Source organism: Aquarana catesbeiana, linkage group LG03 (genome assembly GCF_042186555.1).
Source record: "Aquarana catesbeiana isolate 2022-GZ linkage group LG03, ASM4218655v1, whole genome shotgun sequence".
In the NCBI taxonomy this organism is placed as follows: Eukaryota; Metazoa; Chordata; class Amphibia; order Anura; family Ranidae; genus Aquarana; species Aquarana catesbeiana.
Window position 1 is genome coordinate 524,860,268 of NC_133326.1, and position 21,038 is coordinate 524,881,305.

Below are 21,038 nucleotides of genomic sequence, written 5' to 3' on the forward strand. Positions count from 1 at the left end.
AAAACACTCCTGTCGAGGTGTTAACTTCCGTGGATGGCCTGGATGTCTCTGTGAGATGGTAGCAATTCCATATTTGTTAAATTTTTGTATCACTTTTGCTACAATATTTTCAATGATAAGTAAAGCTTTGCTGATCTTATTGTAGCCTTCACCTTTCTCGTGTAAAGAAATTATTTCCTTTTTCACGCCTTGTGACATTTCTCTTTCAAGTGGTGCCATTGCTGACAGAATGAAATGAGAAGGGGTTTTCTTTGTTAAGTAACGCCCTTTTACAATCAACTGTCTCCTGGACACCTGTTTAATGAATAATTAGACTCACCTGTAGTTGAATTCTTGTTATTTAGTATTTTGTCGTCGAAAATGTAGCTTTGCCCCTAAGACTTTCATTGAGGTGTATTCATTTTTGCAACATGGTCTTGAATGAATTTGTTAGAAAAAATACTTTTTTGTGTGTGCAAATTAACAAATCTTGGTTACAATCAACGACCCACATTTGTGGGAGTATTTTGTAGTATAGTGTCCCATAGAAAATGTTAATTCTGAAAGGAAAGTAAAGGTTTTATGCTGAGCATTGTATATCCCTCCTTTTTTTCCTTAAAAATATACCCTTAAACTGAAAGTTTTTTAGAGAGACCCAGCCTAATTTTTTACCTACATAACAAAGGAATGTTGTGGTGTGTATAACAGTAGTAACAAGCCTTGTCTCATTATGTGTGATAAATTCCATATCATTGTGTTCAAAGTATTTCATAAAGATTACTGCAAAGCTTCACCCTCAATGTATAGATCATTAAGTGTTATAAAGAACAGGTCTGTCCCCTAGGACTCTGTACTAAGCCCGCACAGCCTCCATGAAGCACACAATAGAATGATTGCAGGAATAGAGGTGGCAGGAGATCAGCCACTCTACACAATGAAAACCCTGCCAAATGTCTGGGAGTTTCGTCTACTATATCATCAATCTGTCCGCCAGGGGAGTCCCACTCCGAATTCTTGCTCTGTGTAATCACAGAGCTCAGGTGCGGGCTGCTGTTATGTTTAGCTCTTCAGAGGAATGGCAGTGTCCCTAAGTCCCATGACTGCTGTTAGCCAATCATGGAAGAGAACATAGTTATGTCACCCACTCTAATCTAGAACATGTCAGCAGGAAATGCAGGACAAAGATTTCTGTATAACAAAGATTAGGATTTCATGCTTTAACGCCCTCTGAGTCACCACCACTGTCTTATTTTTCCTTCTGGCATATTACACATGACATAACCTTTCAGTCTTAGGGATCCATTGCATTACAGCCAGTTACTGTAATATACTAGAATTGGCTGACGTGGTGAAAGAAACATAAGATGACTTACATGTACAGGCCAGTTTTGATGCTAAACGCATGTTAAATCTGCAAACTATTCTATAATCTGATTTGTTTAGGTAGATGCGAACCCTAACTGGATGATATTTACTTGCCAAAGCACTATAGGGTTGATTTGCTAAAACTGGAGAGTACAAAACCTGATGCAGCTCTGCAAAGAAACCAATCAGCATCCATTTTTTTTTTTGTCAAAACTTAATTGAACAAGCGAAAGTTAAAAGATGATACTATGCACAGCTGCACTAAATTTTGCATTCTCCAGTTTTAGTAAAACTGTGTATCATAAACAGCTGCTATGTTTATTTTCACATACAATACTCCTTTTTTTAAACTGCACATTATTGCTCAGAACTGGCTTCCTGATAGTAACAACTGTGGGCCATGCTGGTGTCAGCAGGCCACTTGTAGTCTCCATCAGAGTCCAATAGAAAAGAAAAAAACACTCAGGTGTAAATGCTTCAGGGATAACTCACAGGTGCTGACCCCAGCTCGTCACCGCATATGACCATGAAGAAATGAAATTTGGCAGCACACTGCAGATGTCATCCCAAAAAAGTCCTTTATTCTTCAAACACAGGACAAACAGCAATGGGATATATCATACAGTTGATGCGTTTCACACAAAAGAGTGCCCAATCATAACTAATATATTATGATTGGGTACTCTTTTGTGTGAAATGCGTCAACTGTAGGTAAGAATAAAGGACTTTTATTGGATGACATCTGCAGCGTGCGGCCAAATTTAATTTCTTCATAGTCTCCATCAGGGAAGGATTTGACAGAGGGACAACGCAGGAGCACAACTGGGAGAGAGCGGTCCCCCCTCAATGACAGGATGTGCCTAAACAAGGATTCGTACCTGTTTTCTGAAATTCCCCCCTGAAAACAATAATGGTATGTGAATGAGTTTAGGCTCTCCTGTGCATCCAGACTCATAGTTGTATATCTGCAGTGTGAGATTTAAGGCACTGCTGCCTCTGACTGCTAGTCTCAGAAGATTTGGTGTGAGATTTGGTTATGGCATTATTGTGCTGCTCACTGTTCTCCTTGCTGGAGGTTCTGGCATGGGGAAGCAAAGCCCTGCCTCTACAAAGATGGCTGCCTCCACACAGAGACACAGAGCAGAACAAGGCATGAAAATGTAGTAATGGGGACAAGATCAACTGAAGAGAGATCACAGCCAGTACTGATGACTAGTCCTTTGCCTTCCACATGACTTTTTTGGGCAAAGCGTTCAGAGTTAATTTCCTCTTTGAGTCCACCGCATTTACACACAGAATTTCTTTTTTTTTTTTTTTGAAACGTCAGTGGCGTGCAAAACACACCCAAAAACTTCCACCCGGTGCCAAAAAAAGTGCACACACATAAAGAGTGAAACACAAAAACGTGCAATGGGTGTTTTCACTGATCCTCCACTAGGGAAGGACCTTACCCTGATCCCCCGGGGCGTTAGGCTTCAGACAGGGACAGGTACTTCACTTGGGTCCATCTACCGAGACCAGACAGACCCCCGTTCTCCGGAAGGTCTGCCGAAACAGACCCACCCAAGAACTAGATGGGATTCCCCCAAAGGGAGACCCCATGAGAGAGGGAGAACCAGGCCAGAAGGCCTATTATCCACCCCCTCCCAAGACTTTCAGAGTAGGCCAGAGGACCCACACCCTACTCATCACACAGTGACAAACGTGTATACACATCAAACAAAAAAATACAAAAAAGTGACAAACACAGGGATAAATAAAAAAAAAGTGGGGAGAAGGAAGGTGGGAGAGTGAAAAGTGACCATTGTGTAATACAATGGCCGGCCCTCCGGCCAGGAATAAAAATTTCCCCTGGTCCTAGCCAAAAGGCTCTGCCCTAGAGGCAGGTGCCAACGTGTGTTGTGGTGAAGTGACCATGGTGTCATAAATCAAGTGCCGGAACACTGTGACTGTATGGCACCCCTGAACTGCCACTTCAGGGGCACATTCACCACTTGCCTGACCCCCAGCCCAGACCACAGCAGCCCCCACCCCAGCCAGGAAGGCCTGGAGTTCAGGAAGCTTGGTGAGAGCCCTTAACCATCAGGCCTCACCGTCGTTCCATCCCTCCTGCCTAATTACATTTGGGAAATACTAACCACTCCCCCCCCCAAAGGAGGAGTAAGTGTTCTCTCCCGAAAAACTGACTGGAGCTAGAGCTACCCCAATCTAGGCTAGAAGGCCAGGGACCCGACCCTTCAACTGGACCCAGTGGTTCTCCATCCCCATCAGAAGGCTTCCCTTTTGGCTACAAACCACTCCAGGTCACCTTTACTCCAGCAGGCTTTGCATAGCAACCTCCATCCCATCTCCACCTCGCCGTAGATCAGGGACAGAAGCAAGTGCCACCTCCTGGAAACTGATAAGAATAGATACTACACTTGATCTTAGCCAAAAGGCAGAGAAGCTCTCTAATAAAGATGATAGGCTACCTGTAAAGCTGGGCTGAAAAAAAAATCCAAAGCACATTCGACACCACACCACCAGCATAATAGTTTTAACTTATTGAGTCATTTCTCCGCTTACAGTCTTCTCATTTCACTGAAGGAATTGCCTAAATCAACTGTCGTTCGGGGACAAAGGATGGGACTGTTTTCTAACTGTCATAGGCGTCGAGAGATTTCAGAAAGTGTTTGGTTTCACACATCATTAGAGACAATGTGGTTTCCAGGCACTGGCACGGTGTAGCTCATTCCCTCACCTGTGATATGTAACAATGTCTTTTCATTGAAATGATCACATTCTCATTGTAAGAACAAGAATAAAATACATTTACTGCTAAGAAACCGTTGTTAGTTAAAGTAGACATCTCATCTTTTACAGTCAGTTACTGGAGGAACGCTCAACCTATGCCAGGACACTGCTACCATCCCTGAATATGTGGTCTATAAATCCCCTTCAAATGGAACAAAAGCGATTGACTGATGTAAAGAAGGATGAAGAAGGGTGAAACCAGTAAAAAAATAGCCAATTGTTGATGACACTCAGTGTTTTAACAAACATTTTCTTACATTTGAGCTTCATTCACACCTGAGCGTATCGATTTACTGGCACTTTTTTTACAAGCTTTTTTAAAGCATTTTAGAAGTGTATTACAAGCGTTTTACAGCTTCAGGCATTTTTGTTTAGCCAATAGAAAGCACTAGGGGGAGGATAGCGAAAGGAAATTAGGGGTGGAAAACTGCTATTTGAGCAGAAAACACTCATAAAACGCCAGGCGTTTCTATTGAAGTCTATGGGGCCAAAAATGCTTGCAATCTGCCAAAAAGAAGCTCATGTACTTTTTTGAGCTACAGGCGTTTTGCTTCAGGTGCTTTACTTCAAGTGACAGGAAAGCTCAGATATGAACAGGAATTTGGCTTGTTGTGTGTTTTAGAGCTACAAGCTTCAAGCAGAAAATCGCTCAGGTGTAAATGGAGCCTTGGGGTTTGCCAGACGATTGCTGAATGCCAGACGACATCCGCCGGTTCAATAAAACTGGCCAACTTTTAGCCCACGTGTATAACAGCTGGTCCGACAGAAGCCAGACGTTTGGCCAGCTTCTGTCAGATGAGCATGGCTCCTGATCAGCGTTCTCAGGTAATGGCTGGGAGCACTGACTGTAGTGTTCTGGTGGGGGGACCAACCCCCAGTAAGAGCACAATGGTTTAGTAGGGGAGATTGCCTTATTGTTAGTACAGTAGCTCTGACCAGAGCTGACAGTTATTTTTAGTTAAAAAAAAACTCATACTGTTTACTAGGCTTTACACAGTGGTCTCATGGGATTGCGAGCCCCTAGCACCGCTTTATAATATTAATTAGGGTCTGTTGTAGTTGTTAATAGGGTCTTTGTACTAGGTTTCTTGGCTCTCCTTTTGTCTGTTTCAGGTATCCCTTTTGCCGTTTCCAGTCCGGATTTCAGCTATTAACTGTTGCTAGGCAGATCAGCTAGTTGTTTCTCACCTTTTGATCAAGACAAGCTGTCCCGCCCTTCCTTCAATTTAGCATGGCTATTCTTTTTTAGGGGTTTTGTGGCCAACTATTGTGGCTGGACAGCGTGGTTAAAGACTTTAATGGACTGTTATGTTCAGCTCGAGTCTTGGTGACTGAGCTTTGGTTTTTGATATTTATTTTAAAATAATTATTGGTTTCTTTATGGTTATAATAGTTAAGGAAATTTAAAGATTTTAATTATATACTTTTAACACCAATAAAGGGCTGTGGCCTAATATTTTCAAGTCGGTTGTCATTTGTTCTTTCATTTAATTAACTTTCCTATCTCAGGTGGTTTTGTTATTATATGGTTGAAAGGGGTGCTTGTGGGGTCTGCAATCCCATAACACATGCACCTTGATGGCGTCACTGTACGCCAATGTGCATTGTGGCAGCCCCTTTAACAAACAAATTCAAATTCATAAATAGGTTGCCAACTCAGCACAACATACCAAAAATGGGGCACGTACCATTCTTGCAGCACACCAAAATGCGAAGTCCTCGAGCAAAGTGCATGAGGAATGCAATTCAGAATGAATGGCAAATGCATTGCACTAATGCATGTAACATGCATTGAAACGCGTTACCACATAGCAATAGCGTGAATGATCTCATTCCACTGAGTTATGGCTTCTGTCTATGTTCCAGTTGATGAAATTTCCCATCACAAGAGGATACGGAATATTTGTGAAAGCTCTTATCTTTTTTGGCTCTTTACTGAACGAAATGAACAGTTTTGGCTGGCATTTTATCATAGTGGCATTGTTTTAATGTTTTTGTTTCTTTGCAACAAAAGAGCAGCAAGTCTGGGTACCTATCACCCATGAATATATTTATCTCTTACAATACATTGTGCTAATCAACAGCACTGCCTCAATAGAACAGAATAGAGAAGGCTCCCTTTTTTCATTGTGGTTCAGTCATGAACTGCTGCCCTCCTGATGCTTAGAGGCACGAGAAAAGTGAGCTCCTTTACAGAAAAGGCCGTGTCATGCTATGTAGCTAAATTAATGATCAGAAAAGTTCTAGAACTATTGTTCCAGTTTCTAAGCACTGAAGCATGTCCACTCCTCGTTCTATTCAGGGTAAGGATGATGCTTCACGGTAGTGCCTGCCCTTCTAAAATGGAAAGTGACCACAGCACAATAAAAATAAAATATGTCACACACCCAGATTTAAACATGAACAAACTGTTAGGCCATTGAAAATTGTCATTTAGCCAGTTTGTAATGATAACTTTACAAATGACTTGAAGGACAGCTGTACCTTTGGTAAAGTTCGTACTTTAACCACTTCAGCTCCAGAAGATTTACCCCCCTTCTTGACCAGGCCATTTTTTGCGATACGGCACTATGTTACTTTAACTGACAATTGCGCGGTCGTGCCATGCTGTACCCAAATAAAATGTGTGTTCTTGTTTTCTCAAAATAGAGCTTTCTTTTGGTGGTATGTGATCACCTCTTAGTTTTTTATATTTTGCACTATAAACAAAAAAAGACTGACAATTTTGAAAAGAAAAAATTTATTTTCTGCTATAAAACATATCCAATAAAAAATGTAAAAAAATCAAATTTCTTCATCATGTTAGTCCAAAATGTATTCTGCTGCATATTTGTGGTAAGAAAAATCCCAATAAACGTATATTGATTGGTTCGCGCATAGTAATGGCGGTGATCAGCGACTTATAGCGGGACTGCGATATTGTGGTGGACAAGTCGCACACTGACACTTTTGACACTTTTTTGGGAACCAGTGACACTAATACAGTGATCAGTGCTAAAAATAGGCACTCTCACTGTACTAATGACACTGGCTGGGAAAGGGTTAACATCAGGGTCGATCAAAGGGTTAACTGTGTGCCTAGCCTGTGTTTTTGCACAGTGTGGGAGGTGCTTTTACTAGGGGAAGACATGCCCTACTGCAGGAACACAGGGCTCATGCCTTCCGTACTGACAGAGCGGCAATCTGCTGTTCTGCCTCTGTACTAAATGGTCGGCCGGTGCCGGCGGACATTGAGTCCGCAGTACCCACTGATCAGCTCCCGCTGTGTATAATCACATCAGGAGAGAGCCTCTGGCGGTGTGCATTCGCGCCCGCTACCCGGATATATATATATATTTATACCCGGTGATCCTGGGCACAGCAGCCACCCTGTAGCAGTAAATCTGCTATACGGCGTTCAGCAAGTGGTTAAGGGATAACTCCGGCCACATTCCTCAAAAGCTACAAAGGATATAAATCCAATTCTTATGCATCAAATGCCTTTACAGGCCCTGATATTACCTTGTAAAAAATAGCAGTGGTAGTACAACTATGTGGTAAACAGCTTGTGCAGAGAGCAGAGCTGGGGGGGGGTGACTGGCAGCCCACCCACTACAGGCTGCCTGCAGAAAACCACAGAAGGGGGCAGATATAAGACCAGTCATCCTGCACAAGGAGAGAGAGCAGCAGTGACCGGTCTCAGTACATGAAGTTCCTGCATAGAAGCAAAGCTGCACACTGGATTACTGCACAGACCTAGTAGAAATGTACAAAGCACACCAAGATTTAACTGGGTCTAAGGTTAAAAGGATTTTTTTTTACTAACATAAAATAAATGTTATACTTACCTGCTTTGTACACAGGTATTGCACAGAGCAGCCCCAAATCTCCCCTTCTGGGGTTCCCCCGCCAGTACCTCCTTCTCTTCGTCTGCAACCTTAGTAAACCGCTTCCTATGGTGGCACATGTACGGGCTCACTCCCCAGTAGAGCTTTCCATTTACACACACAGCGCAGCTCAGACCCACCCCCTACACCCTGGATTTGACTGACAGGATTATTACAGGCTGCCTGTAGAAAACTACAAAAAGGGAGCAAATACTAGACCAGTCACCCTGCACAAGGAGAGAGTCTAGCAGTGACCGGTCTTTATTACAGTACACCTGGACAAGATGCAGGAGTTGGTTATAATGGATTCCTGCACAGATCTGGTAAAATAAATACTCAAAGAATACCAAGATTTAAGAAAGAACACACATGGTTTTTGTTTTCAGACCATATTTATCGAGCTTGGATTTCATATTTAAAAAAGGAGGGTACACTGAGAAATAGTAAGTCCATCATGAGTCTCAGGAGGCAGCTTCCAGCATGAAGCTGGCCATTCCTGTCCTTTACCTCCCGTTCAGCACATGTGAAGATTAATTATACTGTTCGCTGCATATACAGTGCCACAGCGTCTCACAGATCTGGGCTGTGATTTGTTCTCTGGGAGCCTTCTGTGCATAGACATTTATTTCCTGCTTGTATTCGGCTTTGGATTATTACCCGGCCAGGGTTTCATCATTCCGCTTAAAAAAAAAAAAAAAAAAGACATCATGGTGTGGAGTCAGAAGATAAAATGCTTTCCTGCTGCCACTGGACAAGATAGTGCCGTTTTGTCACTTAAGCAAAACAGCTGTGAAAAAGAATTTTCACCTTCTGAAATGAAATGCCAGGCAACAAATTTGTTTTTAATAACCAAAAAAAAAGTTAAGATGCAGCATTTTTTCTTCATTTCGGTTTAAATAAATGACTATGTAACAACATTAAGCAGCTGTACAGCTCTGATTCATGGCTGAGTTCAGGGCTCATTGAAAGCCTAGTAATGTCTCTGTTTTCCAATAAATATGAATGGAGCTCAACAGAGAGGAAATCTCGACCAAGCTGAAAATATTTCATGATTGTAAGAACAAATGCTACCTATTCTACTAGACTGAGGAATACATTTGTACTTAAAAAAAAATGAAAAGAAAAAATATTGTGCTTAGCCCAAAAGTCCAAATGTGGTATCAGGAAGAAGACCATTTTGTAGCAATCCAAAGTTTCCGTTAACATACATCCATTCAGATGAAGCCAGTGAGGTTACTGAGAATGGGGCTTATCCAGTTAACAAAGACTAGTAGAACCACTGACTATCCAGTCACTAGAGGCTGTGACATCAATAGCGGGCAGCCTTTATACTAGAGGCCATTTACATCACAGAGGCCAGCGATATCCCTGAGAAGGTGACCTATCCATTTACTAGAGGCTGGTGACATCCCTAAGAAGGTTGTCTATCCTTTTACTAGAGGCCAGTGATATCCTTGAGAAAGCCACCTATCCTTTTACTAGGGTCCAGTGACATCACTGAGAAGGTCACCTATCCTTATACTAGAGGTCAATGATATCGCTGAGAAGGTGGTCTATTCTTTTACTAGAGACTACTGACATCCCTGAGAAGGCCACCTATCCTTTTCCTAGAAGCCAGGGACATCACTTAGAAAGCCACCTATCCTTTTACCTATAGACCTGTGACATCCCTGGGAAGGCCACCTATCCTTTTACCAAAGGCCAGTGAAATCCCTGAGAAATCTGCCTATCCTTTTACTAGAGGCCAGTGACATCTGGAAGGTGACCTATCCATTTACTAGGGTCCAGCGACATCTCTGAGAAGATCACCTATTCTTTTACTAGAGACCAGTGACATCACTGAGAAGATCATCTATCCATTTCCTAGAAGCCAGTGACATCACTGAGAAGATTGCTTATCCTTTTACCTATAGACCAGTGACATCCCTGAGAAGGAAACCTATTGTTTTTGAAATTCCTGAGAACACCTATCCTTTTACTAAAAGCCAGTGAAATCCATGCGAAGGCAGTCTATTCTTTTACTAGAGACCAGTGACATCCCACCTATCCTTTTCCTAGAAGCCAGAGACATCACTTAGAAAGCTGCCTATCCTTTTACCTAAAGACCAGTGACATTCCTAAGAAGGCAACCTATCAATTTTGGAATTCCTGAGAAGACCACCTATCCTTTTACTAAAAGCCAGTGAAATCCATGAGAAGACTGCATATCCTTTTACTAGAGACCAGCGACATCACTGAGTGTGAAAGTAGAAGACAGTCTGAACAATAGCATACAATGTTAAGCTGTGGCTAATATTCTACTGTGGCAGAATATTAGCATGCATAAAAAAGAGGATATACTCCAGAGATAAAACTATAATCCTGCCACTTTATAAAACTCTGGTCAGGCCACATCTGAAGTATTTCGTCCAGTTCTGGTCACCAATCCCCAGGAAAGATGTGCTGGAGCTGGATAGAGTCCAGAGAAGGGCAACAAAATTAGTAAAGGGACTGGAGAACCTCAATTACCAGGAACGACTACAAGCACTAAACTTGTTCTCATTTGCGATTTACAAACACCTCAATGGTGATCCCAGCGTAGGAAAAAAACGGTTCAATCTGCGCAATTGTAAGAAGACACGGGGCCACACAATGAGATTGGAGGAGAAGTTTAACCTTAAGCTGTGTTGGGGGTTTTTCACTGTCAGGGCAATAGGAATGTAGAACCAAAGTGATGTCAGTGGGGAGTATTCATATTTTTTAAAAGACTCTTGGACGTGCATCTTAAAGAACACAACATATAGGAATATGGGAAATGATTATTGACACTGACACACATACACCTACACAGGTTGAACTGGATGGACTACTGTCTTTATTCAACCTGACCTACTATGTATACTATGTAACTATGTAACTGAGAAGGTCAGCTATCCTTTTAATAGAGACCGGTTTCATAAATGGGAATGCAGCCTACCCAATCGTTAGAGACAAGTGACATCACTGAGACCGTAAACTATACATTCACTAGATAGTGGTAACATATATCCTGTCCTTTCACTAGAAATTAAAGGCATCACTGATGTAAACCCACATCACTGGGAGTGCAGCCTATCCAATCACTAGAGATCAGTAACATAACTAATAATGAAGCCTATCCATTTACCAGGGAAACTGAGAATATAGTTTATTCGTTCACAAGAGATTGATGACATCACTGTGAATGCAGCCTGTTCATTCAATGGAGACCATTGATGTTACTGAAAATGCAGCCCACCCATTCACATGAGATCTGTGACATCACGGAGAATGCAGCCTATCCATTCACAAGAGATCAGTGACATCACGGAGAATGCAGCTTTTCTATTTACTAAAGACCACTGACATCACAGAGAATATAACATATTCACTACCTATTGGCGACATATATCTAAGCGTTTCACTCGATTTTGGTGAAATCATTGATGTAAGCCTATTCTTTACAGACTGGTGACATCACTAAGAATGCAGTCTGCCCATTCACTAGTGACCAGTGACATCACTGAGCATGTTACCTATTTATTATAGATAAATGACATCACAGAGAGTATAGCCTATTCATTTTCTTATCAAGAGATCAGCATCACTAATGGGGATGCAGCCTATTCATTACTACCATTTTTTTTTTCTCTTACCTTTTTCTTTTCAGGCTCATCAAAGGGCAAACATTTGGATTCGGTTTTTGCTTATGCAATTTTTTTTTTTTTTACATGTGATTCAACTAATGAAGTATAGAACAAAAAAGTAGAATAAAAAGGAAACACTAAAAGCGACATTTTTCCCCCTTCAGGTTAGTGGAACGCTATCAGATACATAAAGAAATATTACTGGACTTTATTCACGCTGGAGAACCTTCTGATTTAGGTTAAGTTGCCTTCTTGGAGCCCCTGGATTACACAATACACGTGTGACATCATTCAAAATGTGGATTATATGCTGCGACCTCCTCTAAGCCCTGAGCAGACATAAAAATGCGCCAATATGATCTACACTAGCTCCCTCATGTCCATCGCTCCCGGCAACACAGCCCAGAATAGCAGAGGGCACATGATTCACTAAAGTGGGACAGCTAAAGCCATTTGAGCTTTCGGAAATATATTATACCTATGAACAAGCTGCCGGCAAAGGGGATTAGTCACTATCCATAAAAACAGTGTTTGATTTTAACACTTAGACTTGAGTAACCGTACACACATTCAATATATAAAAATAATCTTTCTTTTATCTTGTTTCGGGTAGAAAAATGTCTGTTCTTACCTATAACACTTTAAAATACAAAAGGAAAACATTTTTTACTTATAGTATTGATTTTAAACATCATCAACAAATTCTTTAGCACTTTCTACAGTGCGTAGACCATCACTTTCAATGCTCGCATGAATGAAACATCAAATCAGGCAGCATGGTGACTAAGCTAGTAGCATGCCTTGCAGTGCTGGGATACTGGGTGCAAGGCCACCAGGGACGCTGGATGGAATTTGTACATTCTATCCTTTTTTGTAGGGGTTTTCAGTGAGTGTTTAGATTTCTTCCAACAAATCACAATACACAGGCAGGTTAGCTGCCATTCAGTTAAAACGAAACTGAACTCAAAAAAATGTGAATTTTGCGAATTTGCTGTTTATAGGGCAAATTGCTTAAAGCGCGAATCAACCCAAAAATGGTGCCTACATTTTTTTATTCTTGATCTTCACATGGTGATCTGGCCAGCAAAACAATTCCTGTAGCAGGGTGGCTCCATTCTGGATGGAGGAGCAACAGGGATACTTTTGGACACCAGCATTGTCAATCTGGGGAAGGGTAGTGTTAGATGCACTTACAGATTTAGATGGACTTGACCAATAAATTAAAACCAAACAAAAGCCTCTGATTCTTTACAGCCAAGGAAGCTGCCATTTTAGCCTCGGTTTGATCTGCAGTTGCCATGGTGCCGCACATGCAATCGGTCACGACACTAGCCATTTGATGACTTGACATTATGGTAGAGAACAAAAGCACCTGTGACAGCTATCATTCATAGCATGCCCAAGAAACCATTTAATAGATGAGTCTGGTTCCTTTTGAAAGCCAAACTCCAGCTAACACTTTTTTAAAGCAGAACTAAACCCTTCTATCATTTTTAGCCAAGGAAACTGCCATCTTGGCCTCTGTTTGATCTTCAACTACCATGGTGCTGCACACGTGATCATTAATGACACCAGCCAGTTTGGTTGAGAGCACAAGCAATGTGACCATGTAACCACGTATCGGGACAGTAACTGTTTTTTTAAACTGTTAAATCGATGAGTTAATTGGGATAAATGTTTTATATAATTAAATAAAAGCTGATCATCAAATAACTGGCCAGATCACCAGGTGAGAAAAAGGAAAACAAGCTTACGAACATGAAAAATAAAATAGCCACCACATATAGGAAATAGTAAACTGTAATATAATACTTTTTTTTTTTTTTTTGGTTTAATATTGCTTTAGGCTGTACCCTTAAAAATGTACCCTTTTGTCTGGAATACCTCCTGAAAAAAACACTTCCTGGTATATAAGGGCGCCTGGGCACTCCTGTTCTGTTGCTTCATAACTGTATATATCTGCAGTGAGAGATCTAAAGCACTGCTGCATCTGACTCTGTCTCGAGTGTTCGAGTGTGATGTGGTGATGTCACTAGTTTGTTATTCATTGTTCTTGCTGGAGGCTCTGACATGAGGAAGCAAAGCCCAGCGTCTACCAAGATGGCCACCTTCAAACAGAGACACAGTGCAGAACAAGGCATGGTAAGTTAGTAATGGGGAAAAAAATCAGCTGCAGGGAGACCACAGGCAATACTTATAGCTAGTCCACTGCTTTCTGTCTGCTTTTTTATCAGAATTAAAAGGGCATGAAAAGTTGAAATTCTGTATTTACTAGCCCTTTAACCACTTAACAACCGCGCTATAGCCAAGAGTACTATGACGTCCTCCCAGAATAGGGCTCCTGTGCGCCCCCTGGGGCACGCACACGGGAATATCCATGACCGCCGGGTCCCGAGGGCCCGGCACATCATGGATCACGGTAAATGGCCGCTGACAGCAGGCATTTACCATGTGATTTGACGGAGCAATCACTTGTAAACAAACCGGTGTCATGTCCGGTTCATCTCTCCCCTCTCTGTACTGATCGGTACAGTGTGAGCGGAGAGGGGAGAGATCGGGTGAAGCAGCACTGTGGGCTGGATCTGTAGTGCCCATAGCGCTGCTCTGTGCCCATTGCAGCCTCAACCATCTGTCCATTCTCAGCCATCCCTCTGTCATACTTAGCCATCCATCCATACTCATTCATCCGTCCATGCTCAGCCATGCCATCCATACTCAGCCATCCATGCTCAGCCATGCCATCTATACTCAGCCATGCCATCTATACTCAGCCACGCCAACCATACTCAGCCATCTATACTCAGCCATGCCAGCCATACTCAGCCATACCCAGCCACACTCAGCAATACCCAGCCATACTCAACAATACTCAGCCATATGTAGCAAAACCCAGCCATACTCAGCAGTACTCAGCAATACTCAGCCATACCCAGCCATAACTAGAAATATCCAGCCATATTCAACCATACGTAGCAATACCCAGCCATACCCAGCCATACTCAGCAATACTCAGCAATACCCAGCCATACCCAGCCATACTCAGCTATACCCAACCATATTGGGCGGCACAGTGGTGTAGTGGGTAGCACGCTCGCCTAGCAGTAAGAAGGGTCACTGGTTCGAATCCCAACCATGACACTACCTGCCTGGAGTTTGCATGTTCTCCCTGTGCCTGCGTGGGTTTCCTCCGGGTACTCCAGTTTCCTCCCACACTCCAAAGACATGCTGGTAGGTTAATTGGATCCTGTCTAAATTGTCCCTAGTATGTGTATGAATGTGAGTTAGGGACCTTAGATTGTAAGCTCCTTGAGGGTAGGGACTGATGTGAATGTACAATGTATATGTAAAGCGCTGCGTAAATTGACGGCGCTATATAAGTACCTGAAATAATAATAATAATAATACTCAGTCATGCCTCATCCATGCAACATCCATGCCACTACAGTGCCCATCTGTGTCTCACAAAAGTGTAATAGGTAGTCAAATTAGATTTGACATTTATGCCCCTAGAACACCTGATGGTGCTCCCTGCATGTTGGGCCTCTGTATGTGGTCAGGCTGTGGAAAAGTCTCCCACATGTGGTATCGCCGTACTCAGGGGGAGTAGGAGAATCTATTTTGGGGTGTAATTTTTGGTATGTACATGCTATGTGTTAGAAATATTGTATAAATCGACAACTTTGTTTAAAAAAAATGTGTTTTCATTTTCTTTCCACATTTTCCAAAAACTTGGAGAAAAAAATAACATGTTCAAAAGACTCAATATGCCTCAAGGATTATACGTTGGGGTGTTTTCTTTCCAAAATGGGGTAATTTTTGGGGTGTTTCCATTGTCCTGGTGCTCCAGGGCCTTCAAAATTGCAAGAGGTAGTCAAGAAATTATATTTGTAATTTATGCTCCTAGAACGCCTGGAGGTGCTCCCTGCATGTTGGGCCTCTGTATGTGGCCAGGCTGTGTAAACGTCTCACACATGTGGTATCTCCATACTCAGAAGGAGTAGCAGAATGTATTTTAGGGGTGTCATTTTTGCTATGTACATGCTATGTGTTGGAAATATCTTATAAATGGACAACAACAAAAAAATGTGTTTTCGTTTTTTTCCCACATTTTCCAAAAACCTCTGGAAAAAAATGAACCGTTCAAAAGACTCATTATGCCTCAAAGATTATACGTAGGGGTGTTAGTTTTCTAAAATGGGGTAATTTTGTGGGCGTTTCCATTGTCCTGGTGCTCCAGGGCCTTCTAAAATGTAATAGGTGGTTGAGAAATGAGACGTGTAATTTATGCTCCTAGAATGCCTGAACATGCTATTTCAATGTTGGGAGAAGTAGGAGAATGTGTTTTAAGTTGACCTTTCTAAAAAAATTATAAATGCACATTTTTTGCAAGTAAAAAAAAAAAGCCAGCACTGAGGGAACAGAGCAGCATCATATACAAAGGGGGAATGACCACAATGCAGGAGAATTAAGAATCCACCCAGCGGTGACGGCGGGTACAGCATAGTATAGCCAGCGTTGAGGTAAGAGTCCTGTGAGACCTCACTATTGAAGGAACCACACTAAGAATATTGGGAACAACAACCGCACTCAACTTAATACATATAGAACGTTTAATCTTCCATTTAACATAATTTCTTGGACTTTATTTATTATTATTTCTCCATCCTATTTACTATTTAAAGTTAATCTGTACTGAGCACAGCCACAATAGGATATTAACTTCATCCATATAATTGATGTCTCCACTAGATCATATGTATTTATTTATTACGGTTACCAATGTATGAAAAACACTGTGATTTTACACAAGGTTATTACTATTATAGTATTTTCAGTCTATTATTGTAGAGAGACACTGAATATATATCACGTATGTTCATTTGCACGATAATAATTTAATTACTCTCCAGAATTATTCAAATGTATTAATTTGATACCATTTATTAATAGTATTTGCGCGAAATCACTTTATTAATTTCCCTTATACATAGGGGTGTTAGCTTTCTAAAAAAATTTTTGCAAGTAAAAAAAAAAAAAGTGCATTTATTTATTTATTAGGAGTCTGTAAAGCATTACACCCACAATCAGCAGATCATGGGTGCAACCTCAGACTCCTGCAGACTGTCAGTGTATCTGTCTGCACATACCTCATACGGGAAGGCAGTTGCACAATGACAGGAAAACCCAATGAACTACGTAGAGCGCTCACTAGCATCCTGGTAGTTCATTGAGCACTACAAGCCATCAGCCACAAAGGATATCAGTACCTGTAGTTCATTCATTCACAGGCATGGGGAGAAGATCCCCAGTCTGCTGTCACGATGGGGGGGAAATCGGTGAGAGGCTGCAGGAGTGGGAGTATGTTACATGTTTCCGAAGATGAACTTATCATTTAATATGGGAATGTGGCAAGAACATCTTCGACTCTGTTTGGAAGGCTTTCCCCAAAATTCTGGATTGTGTCTATGGGAAGATGTGCCCGTTTTGCAAGAAGATCATTTGTGAGGTCAGATATTAATGTTGGATGGGAAGACATGGCTTGTAATCAGCATTCTAATTGATTTCAAAGGTGTTCAGTAGGGTTGAGGTCAAGACTCTCTGCAGGCCACTCATGTTGCTCCACACCAAACCCATCAAACCATGCCTTTATAAAGCTGGCTTTATGTACAGGATCATGATCAATCTGAAACAGTAAAGGGCCTTCCAAATTGTTGCCACAAGGTTGGGAGTATACAATTGTCTAAAATGTCTTTGTATCTACAGTATATAGATAGGTGTCATGGTCCATAAACGTTTGGCCATATAGTGGAGGTACTTACAGTTGTGCTCATAAGTTTACATACCCTGGCAGAATTTATGATTTCTTGGTCATTTTTCAGAGAATATGAATGATAACACAAAAACATTTCTTTCACTCATGCTTAGTGTTTGGCTGAAGCCATTTATTATCAGTCAACTGTGTTTACTCTTTTTAAATAATAATGGCCACAGAAACTACCCAAATGACCCTGATGAAAAGTTTACATACCCTGGTGATTTTGGCCTGATAACATGCACACAAGTTGACACAAAGGGGTTTGAATGGCTATTAAAGGTAACCATCTTCACCTGTGATCTGTTTGCTTTTAATTAGTGTGTGTGTATAAAAGGTCAGTGTGTTTCTGGACTCCCGACATACCCTTGCATCTTCCATCCAGTGCTGCACTGACGTTTCTGGATTCTGAGTCATGGGGAAAGCCAAAGAATTGTCAATGGATCTGCGGGAAAAGGTAGTTGAACTGTATAAAACAGGAAAGGGATATAAAAAGATATCCAAGGAATTGAGAATGCCAGTCAGCAGTGTTCAAACTCTAATCAAGAAGTGGAAAATTAGGGGTTCTGATGAAACCAAACCACGGTCAGGTAGAGTTCCTCCACACCAAACTCATCAAACCATGTCATTATGAAGCTGGCCTATGTGTACAGGGGCACAGTAATGCTGCAAGGTTGGATGGATTAACAATTGTCAAAAATGTGAGACAAGGAGGTCAGGGCTCCAGTAATGTATAAAAGCTGATCTCATTAAGTGTAATACTTGTCGGACGTATAATGACACAGAATGATCATCCAGTGATAGAAAAAAAAAAATGGGATACCAAGTTATATAGATAAAGCACAACAAAACACCCATAATATTACAGATAATACTAGAAATGCCTATGATTTTCCTTCAACCCAGAAGACTGTGGACATCTTGTGGCAAAGAGGAATTACTGTGAGGGATTGCTTCAAAATGAAGGTTAGTATTGCAGCCAGGGACTGCCTTTTTCTAAAACTTCAGGAGAACACTTAATAAAGATTGCCTGGAGTCCATTTTTTTTAAATACTTAATAACTGGACATACTCAGCAAAGCTGAAACAGCACAAAACAAAACAGCATCTATAATGCTATTATTCCATAAAACAGCTTTTCAAGATGTTTGTCAGCATTGCTAAAACTCCAACACTATAAGCAAATCCTAGATATCACACTAGTTTAGAAACTACAGCATCAGTATTTTCTAAAACCGATACAGTTTTTTATTCAACCAATCACAAGTAGCATGGTGTATTTTATGAGTCTCTGTGTACAATTTTGTAATCTGTAAGAGTTTTTTGCCCAGGGATTTGTACGGTCTCACACTGCCGAGCTGAAGCCAAAATCCATATCTCGTACTAATGAGCTCTAATAAGACAGGGCTGAAATTTTGGCTGTTCACCCTTGCCTGAGGCTGTACTTAAAAATTGCATAAAGCAGCAGACGCAGATCTCTCTTGGAAGGAACTAAATGATAGAAATAGGGGGGAAAAAAACCTCTTACAGAGATTTTCTTTTTGCATGTCCCTGCCTATATGCAAATTTATTTTTTTTCTAGCCGAATTCTTGTAAAGCTGTTTACTGTCTGTGGATATTGTATAAAAAAAATATATTGTTCTTAGTTATTAATTAAATAACTTAATTAAATAACTTTGTGGGAACAAATAATTCCATCTTGAAAATATTTGCCAGCAATTTTAAATGCCATTCCTTAACTATAATTAATTTCTTTTTTCTGTGCCATAGATACTTTCATTGGCCATTGCACTTACTACATGCGGCTTATAGTAAACAGAACTGAACAGATAAGAAAGGATAGTTAATGTCCCCACTTCTCTTTATAAACACCCCCCACTCACACTGCTCAGTTCAGCCATTTGGAGTGAGTCACTGTGTAAGTCCAGAGCCACTCTAGTTGGAGCTTACACAGGCTGAGAACTCTCCGCCCACTCCCATGTAATAGTGCTGTGCCAAGAGGGTGAGTTATATGAAAGACTCTATAAAAATTATAAAGATTCTGCTCAATTTTATTTTCAAATAATTTTATATCTTTTTTGATTATTTGTATAAAATTTGTAACCTGTTGCTACCCGCATAATGTGCAGCTGCAAAGGGGTGGCTTTAGCACCCACATGTTGCACACATGTGTCAATGGGTGGCCGATGTTTCTGTGCTGGGAGCACACTCATTGCTCCCTCTTCCAGCACAAAGACCGAGCTGTCAAAGACGTTCTGGGCCCCCCGCTAATGATCTGTAGCAGATGGGACCGGATCCCGAGCATATGACCACTGTGATAGCCAATCGCAGTGGTCACATTTTTTTAAAGGGACGGGGGCCAGGCGGGATTGGGTTAACAAATAGGTATTTAATACAAAATACATCTGTGGCATACAGTTTGCAAACTGTTCTGGACTTTCCAATGAGAAAGCCCAGCATTGCCAGCATATTTGTTGGTAGCTGCGGGTAACACATGAGAAAGGCATTTCCATTAGTGTTGGAAAAGGGAGTGTGGTGTGTGTCCCTTCTCTGAGTCATTCAGCTCTACAGTATATTTAGCATTACAGTTGAAATTAGGAGCCTTACAAAAAGCAAAGAGCTTGCACCTGCCCTCCAGCATCAGTATTTAATATTTAGGTGGTTAAGTAAAAGAATTTTTAAAAAGTTTAGAGGGACTTTAGAGTGGAGTTGACTATTGACAGTACATAGTTTCTTTCTTTGCTATGTAGAGGACTAAAAATACAATTATAGACTACTGATGCTTGTTCATAAAAAAAAAAAATAACTGTTACTGCAAATAAAAAGTATACATATAATATAGTTATGTTGTTGCAACTGCACTAATGACCTTACACATGATGGTAGTTCCCTTTAAAATATTATTCTTTAATATTGAATACAATAATAAAATTAAGGCAATGTATAAAATATTACCAACATAACTTTAAAAACTTTTTCAATTTCAGGTGCCTAGAAGTTTATTTTCTTGCTCCTAGCTGATCAGATAATGCATTGTATTATGGGATGAGATAATTTATTATATCTCTGATCCATGAATCAGCACACTTCTGTATAGGTTAGCTTATTATTTGCTGTACTGGGAAAAATATGCAGCACAGCATAAAAAGTCAGGAAATACCTCCGACGTGCAGACTCAGTGCTACGAGGTAACGGAGCCTAGCAAAGAGTGATCTGTTACACGTGGACATCCATTAAGCATCTGTTGTAAGGGTGACGAATGCAGCATGCGTGTGACACATGACGTGAGGGCCACTTGCTTTATAAATATAGCATGCATGCCTTAAAATCCCTTTCTTTTCCCAGTGAAGTTGAGAAGACCTCTAACTACAAATGCCTCAGGGGCAGCTGTGAGGTGTCAGGGGTTAATTAAGAGTGTAATGAAATGACAGTAAATTAAATCAATGAAAATGCCCTGCGATATCCTATCTGAGATTCCTTTAGGGTATCTAAGACCATAAATGGTCCTCTCTACTGTGTGCTGACATAAACCTAAAATCTCTTATAGCCTGTAACTTACAAATGTATTTAAGTGATCATT

At 41.0% G+C, this 21,038-nt stretch overlaps 1 protein-coding gene and 1 pseudogene across 7 annotated transcripts in view; both read right to left on the reverse strand.

Moving 5' to 3' along the window:
- Window positions 1-21,038, reverse strand: part of TSPAN9 (tetraspanin 9) — a 556,918-nt gene that overhangs the window by 344,377 nt on the left and 191,503 nt on the right. The window lies entirely within an intron of this gene.
- On the reverse strand, window positions 3,663-3,794 carry LOC141135961 (U2 spliceosomal RNA; annotated as a pseudogene).